This window comes from Bos grunniens, chromosome 8 (genome assembly GCF_055505025.1).
Source record: "Bos grunniens cultivar Pamir isolate PY7600 chromosome 8, Bosgru_T2T1.0, whole genome shotgun sequence".
In the NCBI taxonomy this organism is placed as follows: Eukaryota; Metazoa; Chordata; class Mammalia; order Artiodactyla; family Bovidae; genus Bos; species Bos grunniens.
The window spans coordinates 53,016,515-53,029,395 of NC_141172.1; the positions used below are offsets into that span (position 1 = coordinate 53,016,515).

At 38.7% G+C, this 12,881-nt stretch overlaps 1 protein-coding gene across 31 annotated transcripts in view; it reads left to right on the forward strand.

The window, feature by feature from the left end:
- Positions 1-12,881, forward strand: part of LOC147367073 (GTP-binding nuclear protein Ran-like) — a 462,878-nt gene that overhangs the window by 139,678 nt on the left and 310,319 nt on the right. For 13 of the 31 annotated variants that reach the window (XR_015169780.1, XR_015169786.1, XR_015169787.1 and 10 more), the window contains one exon: positions 12,582-12,775. The exons of the other annotated variants lie outside the window; for them this stretch is intronic. The gene's annotated coding sequence lies outside the window, so the exon portion shown is untranslated. The remainder of the gene's footprint in view (positions 1-12,581; positions 12,776-12,881) is intronic. 31 annotated transcript variants of the gene reach the window in all.

The window sequence follows — 12,881 nt, forward strand, 5'->3', positions numbered from 1 at the left end:
GTGAGCAGGACTGCATGGGTGCACAGGAGTTTGATGGTCACAGAGCGGGGAAGGGCACAGTGCAAGTGAGGAGAACATAACAAAGGCCTCAGGCAGGAATGAACACGACATATTTAGGCAACAGAAAGGAAATCAATTTGATTGGAGTGGAGAATTCTGGTAATTGGAGGAGGATGAGAAGAAAGTAAGTGATTAGAATATAATTTGGGGACAGATTGAATCAAATCGAAGAATTGGGATCTTAGAAAAGGAGGATTTTTGGATTGACTTGAGTGAAACTGATAGAATAAATAGCTCCAAAAATTCTCTTGTTTCATTTTTCCATGAGAAAACTGGGGAAAAAATTGCCAGGATCAACTTTTCAGAGCTCTGGAAATTAAACAAAAGCTTATAGCAATCTGAGGAGCATTTATTCAAGAAAACTGGCTGAATCTCAGTAAGAACAGTGATCATTGTGGCATTGAATTTGCCTTATTCCTGTTCCCCTCACTTGAACTTTGCGGTGAGTTTAAAGCCAACAGTCCACAATCACACTGAAAACCTGTTACCCAGGAAACCACCAAAGGGTACAGAAGGGAGCTGGAGTTCTTTCAAAGCCTTATTTCTAGAAAAATGTTATTTGACTTGTCTGGCAGTTCCCTGGAGCACCCCACTTAAGGCTACCTTTATTTGTTCTGACTCAAAGCTCATTTAGTAATAAGTTATTTTCCAAGGGCATTTGTCAAAAGTATTTTTAGTTTAGCTTTGAGGATCCCTGAAGTGGGGATAATAGGGCAAAAAAAAAAAAAAAAAAAAAAGTAGACAAATGCTGAAAGAAAAAGTTGAGGAATGATATCTCATCAGGGTTTTGAAACACTTTGACGTATTCTTGGGAATCTGTAAGGCCACACACAGATGTAGGCTGTGTGCATGCTGAGGGATCTACACACCAATAGTAAAGGCCCAAGAAGTCCCCACACTCTCACTCTGGCAGACCTTGAGGCTCTGGAAGTGAAGGCTAAGGCAGAGTTGTCAATTACCTGGCTGAGAGAAGAAGTCATGCCCCTGGGACACTGAAAACTATAAAGCATTATTGAAAGAAGTTAAAGAAAATTTCAATAAATGGAAAGACATCCTATGTCACAATGAGGTACCATTTTATACCCACTAAGATGTGGGAAAAGATGTGGAGAATTTAGAACCCTCATGTGTTGCTGGCAGGAATCCAAAATGATGTGATCACTTTGACAAACAGTTTGGCAGTGTCTTAAATGACTGAAAATAGATTTACCCTATAACCCAGCAATTCTACTCCATGGTAATATCCAAGAGAAATAAAAACATACACTTACACAAAAACTTGTACATAAGTATTAATAGTTCTATTTAAAGTAGCCCAAAAGTGGATACAACTCAAGTTTCCATGACGTCATGAATGGATAAGTAAAATGTGGTATAGCCATAACATAGAATACTATTCAGGCATTAAAAGGAATGAAGTATTTATACGTGGTACACCATGCATGCACTTTGAAAACCTTATGCTGAGTGAAAGACGCCAGATAAAAAAGGCCACAGATGATATGATTCCACTTATGTATAATGTTTTAAAGGCAATTTCAGAGAGACATAAAGTAGATTAATTTTTCAAGGGAGGGGGAATGGTAGTGACTGCTAATTGATGTGGGGTTTCTTTTCTGGGGTTAAAAAATATTCTGTAATTAGATAGTGGTGATGATTATACAACTTTGTGAGTATAAGAAGCATGGAATACCATGGTTTGTAAGTGGATATTTTATGTAATATGAAATGTGTGAGCTATACTGCATAAAAAAGTAGAGGAATCTTTGAAGCCTTTTCAATATCAAAAGAGGATATACCTGCCTAAATAAGTAGCTAATAGTGATAGATGAGGTCAGAGCCCAAGGAGATTAGAATCAGGAGAATACCAGTTAGAAAAGAAGATTGCAGGGGAGGAGCTAAGATGGTGGAGGAGTAGGACAGGGAGAACACTTTCTCCCCCACAAATTCATCAAAAGAACATTTAAACGCTGAGTAAATTCCACAAAACAACTTCTGAATGCTGGCAGAGGACATCAGGCACCCAGAAAAGCAACCCATGTCTTCGAAAGGAGGTAGGGAAAAATATATAAGACAAAAAAAGAGACAAAAGAGGGAGGGACGGAGCTCTGTCCTGAGAAGGGAGTCTTAAAAAGAGAGAAGTTTCCAAACACCAGGAAACCTTCTCACTACCGAATCTGTGCCGAGCCTTGGAAGCACAGAGGGCAACATAACAGGGAGGAAAAATAAACAATTAAAACCCGCAGATTACGAGCCCTACGGTAACTCCCCCAGCCGAGAAGCAGCGCAGATGCCTGCACACGCCACTAGCAAGCGGGGGCTGGGCAGGGAGGCGCGGGGCGGGCTGCATCGCTTAGAGTAAGGATCTGGCCTGAATACTCCGAGCGCTATCTGAGCGAAATAATTTGGGCTAGCAAACCAGACTGTGGGATATCTACCACGCGAAAAGCCAGCCCTAACCTAAGACACCGCCAGGCCTGCACATGGAACAAAGGATTGTACAGAGATAGCCGGCTGCAGACCGTCCCCCCTCCGGTGACAGGCAGCCAGAGCCGGAAGGGGGCAATCGTGGCCCCAGAGAGACATTATCTACAAAACTGTAAGCAGGCTTCTTTGCTAACTAAAACTTCTTGGGGGTCTGGACAGTGAACATCCGCCTGAGAAGGTGTGTCGGTTGTACACCTAGATAACCAAGTGGCGGGGAGGCGTTAAGTTGCAGCAATTGTGCTTGCCAAACACCTCATCACCTGAGCTGCTTGGACCTGGGAAGAGCACAAAACACAGGCCCAACTGAGTCTGTGCCTTTGAGGACTACCCGAGTGCCTGAACCTGAGCGGCTTGGACCTGGGAGGTGCAAGCAGCCGAGGGCCGGCCATGGATGGTTCCTGGCGGAGCAACCTAGAGCCTGAGCAGTGTGGGCAGGGAGGCTACACACGCTGTGAGCGGGGGCAGGGCCAGTGTGGCTGAGGCACTGCGAGCACACGCCAGTGTTATTTGTTTGCAGCGTCCCTCCCTCCCCACAGCACGACTGAACAAGTGAGCCTTAAAAAAAAAAAAAAAAAGTGTCCACCACCGTCCTCTTTGTGTCAGGGCAGAAACCAGACACTGAAGAGACCAGCAAACAGAAGAAGCTATAACAGAAGGAACCACCTGGGAAGCTACAGGCAATAGATTAAAACCCTGTGGTTAGTACTGAATACACAGGAAGGGGCCTATAGATCTTGAGAAATATAAGTCAGACCAAGGAACTAGCCGAAAATGAACTGACCCCACAATACGCACAACAAAACCAGAGAAAGTCCTAGATATATTTTTACTATTTTACCATCATTCTTTCTTTCTTTCTTTTTAAAAAATTTTTTAAAAAACATAAGTCCTCTATTATTCCTTTAATTTTCACTTTTATAACCTACTATTACTTTGCAAAAAAAAAAAAAGACCCTATTTTTTTTTTTAAAGCAAACTTCATATATATATTTTTTTATAATTTTTGTGACTTTTTTTTCTTCTTCTTTTCTGTAGCATTGTATTTTGGAAATTCAAAACTCTAGATTTTTAATTTTAGCTTTTTGGTATTTGTTATCAATTTTGTACCTATATTTTTTAAAAATAATTTTTGTTACTTTTTTTTTCCTCTCTCTTTCTCTTCTTCTTTTATATAACATTGTATATCTGAAATTCCAAACTCTACTCTAGATTTTTAATTTATGCTTTTTGGTATTTGTTATCAATTTTGTACCTATATTTTCTTTATAATTTTTGCGACTTTGTGTGTGTGTGTGTGTGTGTGTTTTCTCTCTTTTTCTTCTTCTTCTTTTTTTAACAGTGTATTTTTGAAATTCAAGACTCTATTCTATATTTTTAACTTTTGCTTTTTGGTATTTGTTATCAATTTTGTACCTATATTTTCTTTATAATTTTTGCGACTTTTAAATTTCTTTTTCTTCTTCTTTTTTTTAACATTGTATTTTTGAAATTCCAGAAAAATTTCTGGAAAATCTGAAAATCTCTACTCTAGGTTTTTAATTTTTGCTTTTATGTATTTGTTACCAATTTTGTACCTTTAAGAACCCAATCTTCAGTACCCATTTTTCACTAGGGAGCGAGATTACTGGCTTGACTGCTCTCTCCCGCTCTGGGAGACGCTCCTTTTTGGATGCTCCTTTTTCTCCACCAGGTCGCCTGTGTCTCCTCCCTAACCCCTCTCTACTCTACCCAACTCTGTGAATTTCTGTGTGTTCCAGACGGTGGAGAACACTTAGGGAACTGATTACTGGCTGGATCTGTCTCCCTCCTTTTCATTCCCCCTTTTATCCTCCTGGCCACCTCTGTCTCCTTCCTCCTTCTTCTCTTCTCTGTATAACTCCGTGAACATCTCTGAGCAGTCCAGTTGTGGAGTGCACATAAGGAAGTGATTACTGGCTAGCCCACTCTCTCCTCTATTGATTCCACCTCATCTCATCCGGGTCACCTCTAACTCCCTCCTCCCTCTTCTCTTCTCCATGTAACGCTGTGAACCTCTCTGGGTGACCCTCATGGTGGAGAAACTTTTCATCTTTAACGTAGATGTTTTATCAATGGTGCTGTATAGAAGGAGAAGTTTTGAAACTACTGTAAAAATAAGACCGATAACTGGAAGCAGGAGGCTTAAGTCCAAACCCTAACTCTAGGGAACTCCTGACTCCAGGGAACATTAATTGACAGGAGCTCATCAAACGCCTCCATACCTACACTGAAACCAAGCACCACACAAGGGCCAACAAGTTCCAGGGCAAGACATATCAAGCAAATTCTCCAGCAACACAGGAACACAGCCCTGAGCTCCAAGATACAGGCTGCCCAAAGTCACCCCAAAATCATAGACATCTCATAACTAATTACTGGACACTTCATTGCACTCCAGAGAGAAGAAATACAGCTCCACCCGCCAGAACACCGACACAAGCTTCCCTAATCAAGAAACCTTGACAAGCCACCTGTACAAACCCACACACAGCGAGGAAACGCCACAATAAAGAGAACTCCACAAACTGCCAGAATACAGAAAGGACACCCCAAACTCAGCAATTAAACAAGATGAAGAGACAGAGGAATACCCAGCAGGTAAAGGAACAGGATAAATGCCCACCAAACCAAACAAAAGAGGAAGAGATAGGGAATCTACCTGATAAAGAATTCCGAATAATGATAGTGAAATTGATCCAAAATCTTGAAATCAAAATGTAATCACAGATTAATAGCCTGAAGACAAGGATTGAGAAGATGCAAGAAAGGTTTAACAAGGACCTAGAAGAAATAAAAAAGAGTCAATATATAATGAATAATGCAATAAATGAAATAAAAAACACTCTGGAGGCAACAAATAGTAGAATAACAGAGGCAGAAGATAGGATTAGTGAATTAGAAGATAGAATGGTAGAAATAAATGAATCAGAGAGGATAAAAGAAAAACGAATTAAAAGAAATGAGTACAATCTCAGAGGCCTCCAGGATAATATTAAACGCCACAACATTCGAATCATAGGGATCCCAGAAGAAGAAGACAAAAAGAAAGACCATGAAAAAATACTTGAGGAGATAAGAGTTGAAAACTTCCCTAAAATGGGGAAGGAAATAATCACTCAAGTCCAAGAAACCCAGAGAGTCCCAAACAGGATAAACCCAAGGTGAAACACCCCAAGACACATATTAATCAAATTAACAAAGATCAAACACAAAGAACAAATATTAAAAGCAGCAAGGGAAAAACAATAAATAACACACAAGGGAATTCCCATAAGGATAACAGCTGATCTTTCAATAGAAACTCTTCAAGCCAGGAGGGAATGGCAAGACATACTTACAGTGATGAAAGAAAATAACCTACAGCCCAGATTATTGTACCCAGCAAGGATCTCATTCAAATATGAAGGGGAAATCAAAAGCTTTACAGACAAGCAAAAGCTGAGAGAATTCAGCACCACCAAACCAACTCTCCAACAAATACTAAAGGATATTCTCTAGACAGGAAACACAAAAACGGTGTATAAATTCGAACCCCAAACAATAAAGTAAATGGCAATGGGATCATCAGATCAGATCAGATCAGTCACTCAGTCGTGTCCGACTCTTTGTGACCCCATGAATCACAGCATGCCAGGTCTCCCTGTCCATCACCAACTCCCGGAGTTCACTGAGACTCAGGTCCATCAAGTCAGTGATGCCATCCAGCCATCTCATCCTCTGTCGTCCCCTTCTCCTCCTGCCCCCATCCCTCCCAGCATCAGAGTCTTTTCCAATGAGTCAACTCTTCGCATGAGGTGGCCAAAGTACTGGAGTTTCAGCTTCAGCATCATTCCTTCCAAAGAAATCCCAGGGCGGATCTCCTTCAGAATGGACTGGTTGGATCTCCTTGCAGTCCAAGGGACTCTCAAGAGTCTTTTCCAACACCACAGTTCAAAAGCATCAATTCTTCAGATCTCAGCCTTCTTCAGAGTCCAACTCTCACATCCATACATGACCACAGGAAAAACCATAGCCTTGCATACTTATCAATAATTACCTTAAATTATTACCGTAAATGGGTTGAATGCCCCAACCAAAAGACAAAGACTTGCTGAATGGATACAAAAACAAGACCCCTACATATGCTGTCTACAAGAGACCCACCTCAAAACAGGGGACACATACAGACTGAAAGTGAAGGGCTGGAAAAAGATTTTCCATGCAAATAGGGACCAAAAGAAAGCAGGAGTAGCAATACTCATATCAGATAAAATAGACTTTAAAACAAAGTCTGTGAAAAGAGACAAAGATGATCACTACATAATGATCAAAGGATCAATCCAAGAAGAAGATATAACAATTATAAATATATATGCACCCAACACGAGAGCACCACAATATGTAAGGCAAATGCTAACAAGTATGAAAGGAGAAATTAACAATAACACAATAATAGTGGGAGACTTTAATACCCCACTCACACCTATGGATAGATCAACTAAACAGAAAATTAACAAGGAAACACAAACTTTAAATGATACAATAGACCAGTTAGACCTAATTGATATCTATAGGACATTTCATCCCAAAACAATGAATTTCACCTTTTTCTCAAGTGCACACGGAACCTTCTCCAGGATAGATCATATCCTGGGCCATAAATCTAGCCTTTGTAAATTCAAAAAAATGGAAATCATTCCAAGCATCTTTTCTGACCACAATGCAGTAAGATTAGATCTCAATTACAGGAGAAAAACTATTAAAAATTCCAACATATGGAGGCTGAACTACACGCTTCTGAATAACCAACAAATCACAGAAGAAATGAAAAAAGAAATCAAAATTTGCATAGAAATGAATGAAAATGAAAACACAACAACCCAAAACCTGTGGGACATGATAAAAGCAGTCCTCAGGGGGACGTTCATAGCAATACAGGCATACCTCAAGAAACAAGAAAAAACTCAAATAAATAACCTAACTCTATACCTAAAGCAACTAGAAAAGGAAGAAATGAAGAACCCCAGGGTTAGTAGAAGGAAAAAAATCTTAAAAATTAGGGCAGAAATAAATGCAAAAGAAACAAAAGAGACCGTAGCAAAATCAACAAAGCCAAAAGCTGGTTCTTTGAAAGGATAAGTAAAATTGACAAACCATTAGCCAGACTCATCAAGAAACGAAGGGAGAAAAATCAAATCAATAAAATTAGAAATGAAAATGGAGAGATCACAACAGACAACACAGAAATACAAAGGATCATAAGAGACTACTATCAGGAATTATATGCCAATAAAATGGACAACGTGGAAGAAATGGACAAATTCTTAGAAAAGTACAAATTTCCAAAACTGGACCAGGAAGAAATAGAAAATCTTAACAGACCCATCACAAGCACGGAAATTGAAACTGTAATCAGAAATCTTCCAGCAAACAAAAGCCCAGATCCAGAGGGCTTCACAGCTGAATTCTACCAAAAATTTAGAGAAGAGCTAACACCTATCCTACTCAAACTCTTCCAGAAAATTGCAGAGGAAGATAAACTTCCAAACTCATTCTATGAGGCCACCATCACCCTAATACCAAAACCTGACAAAGATGCCACAAAAAAAGAAAACTAGAGGCCAATATCACTGATGAACATAGATGCAAAAATCCTTAACAAAAATTCTAGCAATCAGAATCCAACAACACATTAAAAAGATCGTACACCATGACCAAGTGGGCTTTATCCCAGGGATGCAAGGATTCTTCAATATCTGCAAATCAATCAATGTAATACACCACATTAACAAATTGAAAAACAAAAACCATATGATTATCTCAATAGATGCAGAGAAAGCCTTTGACAAAATTCAACATCCATTTATGATAAAAACTCTCCAGAAAGCAGGAATAGAAAGAACATACCTCAACATAATAAAAGCTATATATGACAAACACACAGCAAACATTATCCTCAATGGTGAAAAATTGAAAGCATTTCCTCCAAAGTCAGGAACAAGACAAGGGTGCCCACTTTCACCATTACTATTCAACGTAGTTTTGGAAGTTTTGGCCACAGCAATCAGAGCAGAAAAAGAAATAAAAGGAATCCAAATTGGAACAGAAGAAGTAAAACTCTGACTATTTGCAGATGACATGATCCTCTACATAGAAAACCCTAAAGACTCCACCAGAAAATTACTAGAACTAATCAATGATTATAGTAAAGTTGCAGGATATAAAATCAACACACAGAAATCCCTTGCATTCCTATACACTAATAATGAGAAAACAGAAAGAGAAATTAAGGAAACAATTCCATTCACCATTGCAATGAAAAGAATAAAATACTTAGGAATATATCTACCTAAAGAAACTAAAGACCTATATATAGAAAACTATAAAACATTGGTGAAAGAAATCAAAGAGGACACTAATAGATGGAGAAATATACCATGTTCATGGATTGCAAGAATCAATATAGTGAAAATGAGTATACTACCCAAAGCAATTTATAGATTCAATGCAATCCCTATCAAGCTACCAATGGTATTCTTCACAGAGCTAGAACAAATAATTTCACAATTTGTATGGAAATACAAAAAACCTCGAATAGCCAAAGCTATCTTGAGAAAGAAGAATGGAACTGGAGGAATCAACCTGCCTGACTTCAGGCTCTACTACAAAGCCACAGTCATCAAGACAGTATGGTACTGGCACAAAGACAGAAATATAGATCAATGGAACAAAATAGAAAGCCCAGAGATAAATCCACGCACATATGGACACCTTATCTTTGACAAAGGAGGCAAGAATATACAATGGATTAAACACAATCTCTTTAACAAGTGGTGCTGGGAAATCTGGTCAACCACTTGTAAAAGAATGAAACTAGAACACTTTCTAACACCATACACAAAAATAAACTCAAAATGGATTAAAGATCTCAATGTCTTTGACGGAGGGACGACCCAGAGGGATGGTATGGGGAGGGAGGAGGGAGGAGGGTTCAGGAAAAATAAATAAATAAATAAAGATCTCAATGTAAGACCAGAAACTATAAAACTCCTAGAGGAGAACATAGGCAAAACACTCTCCGACATACATCACAGCAGGATCCTCTATGACCCACCTCCCAGAATATTGGAAATAAAAGCAAAAATAAACAAATGGGACCTAATTAAACTTAAAAGCTTCTGCACAACAAAGGAAACTATAAGAACAGCCTTCAGAATGGGAGAAAATAATAGCAAATGAAGCAACTGACAAACAACCAATCTCAAAAATATACAAGCAACTCCTACAGCTCAACTCCAGAAAAATAAATGACCCAATCAAAAAATGGGCCAAAGAACTAAATAGACATTTCTCCAAAGAAGACATACAGATGGCTAACAAACACATGAAAAGATGCTCAACATCACTTATTATCAGAGAAATGCAAATCAAAACCACAATGAGGTGCCATTTCACACCAGTCAGAATGGCTGTGATCCTAAAGTCTACAAGTAATAAATGCTGGAGAGGATGTGGAGAAAAGGGAACCCTCTTACACTGTTGGTGGGAATGCAAACTAGTACAGCCACTATGGAGAACAGTGTGGAGATTCCTTAAAAAACTGGAAATAGAACTGCCTTATGATCCAGCAATCCCACTGCTGGGCATACACAATGAGGAAACCAGAATTGAAAGAGACACGTGTACCCCAATGTTCATCACAGCACTGTTTATAATAGCCAGGACATGGAAGCAACCTAGATGTCCATCAGCAGATGAATGGATAAGAAAGCTGTGGTACATATACACAATGGAGTATTACTCAGCCATTAAAAAGAATACATTTGAATCAGTTCTAATGAGGTGGATGAAACTGAAGCCTATTATACAGAGTGAAGTAAGCCAGAAAGAAAAACACCAATACAGTATACTAATGCATATATATGGAATTTAGAAAGGTGGTAACGGCAACCCTGTATACGAGACAGCAAAAGAGACAGTGATGTATAGAACAGTCTTTTGGACTCTGTGGGAGAGGGAGAGGGTGGGGTGATTTGGGAGAATGGCATTGAAATATGTATAATATCATATATGAAACAAGTCACCAGTACAGGTTTGATGCACGATACTGGATGCTTGGGGCTGGTGCACTGGGACGACCCAGAGGGATGGTATGGGGAGGGAGGAGGGAGGATGGAGGAGGGTTCAGGATGGGGAACACATGTATGCCTGTGGTGGATTCATTTCGATATATGGCAGAACCAATACAATATTGTAAAGTTTAAAAATAAAATAAAATTTAAAAAAATATATTAAAAAAAAAAAGAAAAGAAGATTGCATTCTGGCAAAAGAGCACTCGATCAGGAGTCCAGACGATTTCAAAAGTTATTTATAAGATTTTCTGGTCACAGGCTTCTAGTATCAGTGCTTGGCCATGAAACATGTCAAATACATTATTATTGAACTTTAAGTCGAAAGGCCTGTGTTGTAATCTCTAGGGGTGTGTGTGTGTGAGAGAGAGAGAGAGAGACTTCGTATACTGCAACACTGCAACACAGTAAGTTTTCTTCTCTAGAAAATAGAGAGTCTTTTTTGGTAAGAGGCAAATTATGTCCATGTTTAAGAATATGATTTTAAAAAAGTCTCATGTATTTATGCAAAGTACTCTCAATGATAAGCATAACAGTAACAAAAGTGTCAATTGAATAATAAAGGAGACTGTACGTTGGTAACTCGAGCTCTGGCAGTTTGGCTTGCCGTTGAAGATTGTTTTCTTAGAAGTGAAAGTTTTTGCTTTTTCCAGCTTCAATATTATCTACTTGACTTTACATACATTTTAATGTGTATCTTATATATTGGATATTGGATAATGTATAATGGATATTATAAATATATTGGTTATAATAATATATACTGTCCAGTGTATGTTGTATATTAGCCTATATATATATATGTTTATGTATTATATAATTATATGTATACATAGATATGCTATGAAATTTGGAGAACTAATGCTTTGTTTAAATTGGGTAAGAGTCTTATCAGTACTATTTAGAGATGCCCACGTATTGAATATGTTCCTGATTTTTTTTTATATGAAAATATAAAAAGCCCCTCTAAGAATAGGAAGCCAGTTTGGGAATAAAACTTCCTCTCTTGCTTAGAGGGTTGTGTTTTCCTATGCAAATACAGCAAAGCCCAGAAATTAGCAGTGACTGCTAAATTAACACACTTGAAGAGCTTGGCTGCTTCTAATAGGCAGTCAAATGGTCTTGTTACATTGTAATGGTGCCAAACTAATTGAAGTGATTACTGTTGCTCATGAGCAGCCTTTTTGAAGTAGAAGTCTTTTAAATTATCTATAGACGTTAAATGTCAGACACTATTGTGTAATTATACTTTGTAAATGCTGAATGTCATAAGGCATCACAGGTAATTGAGGTTTACAGAGAAGAGCTTTTTCTAAACCTAATTGGGCATCAACTCTTTGTCACTTTTTCTAAATCTAATTGGGCATCAACTTTTTTTGCCAGGGGACACTCCACTGCCTCACAGCCTCCCTTTCTTCCCCACCTTCTCCTACTAGACTTACTCATGGGGCCCCACATGTCATGATGGTTCCAAATCATTGAGCTTAAACACCTCTCTGTCTGTATCATCCTCTGGGATCTTCGGGGTTGCTATACTTGTTTGGAATATCACAGGCTGAATCTATCTGGAGAGCCAGGTGTGGCTATCTGATGGCAGAAGGGGGCCATTTCAATGGAATATTAAGTCCTTTGAAACCTCGGAGTAGTCCCCAGTATTCTGTGTGTTCTGGGATTTTCATCTGTTGTTGTCATTGTGTGTGTGTGTGTGTGTGTGTGTGTGTGTGATTTGGAGAAATATCTTTTCATGATATTAGTAATAGAGGTTTTCATGGTCCTCCATGGAAACTTCACAGTGGAAGTACAGTCCATATTTTGTCCCATTGTTTTTATTTCTTAGATCATATTAGAATACATGTTAGGATTCCAATTTTAAAAGAATTAATAGAAAGCCATTTTCTTCTTGGCAGTTGTCATAGGGATGTTTATTATGAACCAAACTTTGGAAACTTCAGATGTCTTGCCTGTGTAAGTCATACACTGAGAGTGACCAAACAGGCAGATTAGACTTCAGAATACAGACATCAAGATGGCCTGCTGTTGGCTATGCGTGTTCCAGCTGGGCTCACCGGGAATACTGTCTCGATTTCTGACATCGCGGCAGGTAAGAAATTACAAAAAGGCATTCTTACTGCATAACTCTTAATACATGTGTTCAGTTGGTCACCGGGTTTTATTAAATAAAACGGTTATTATCTCACTGTGATTTT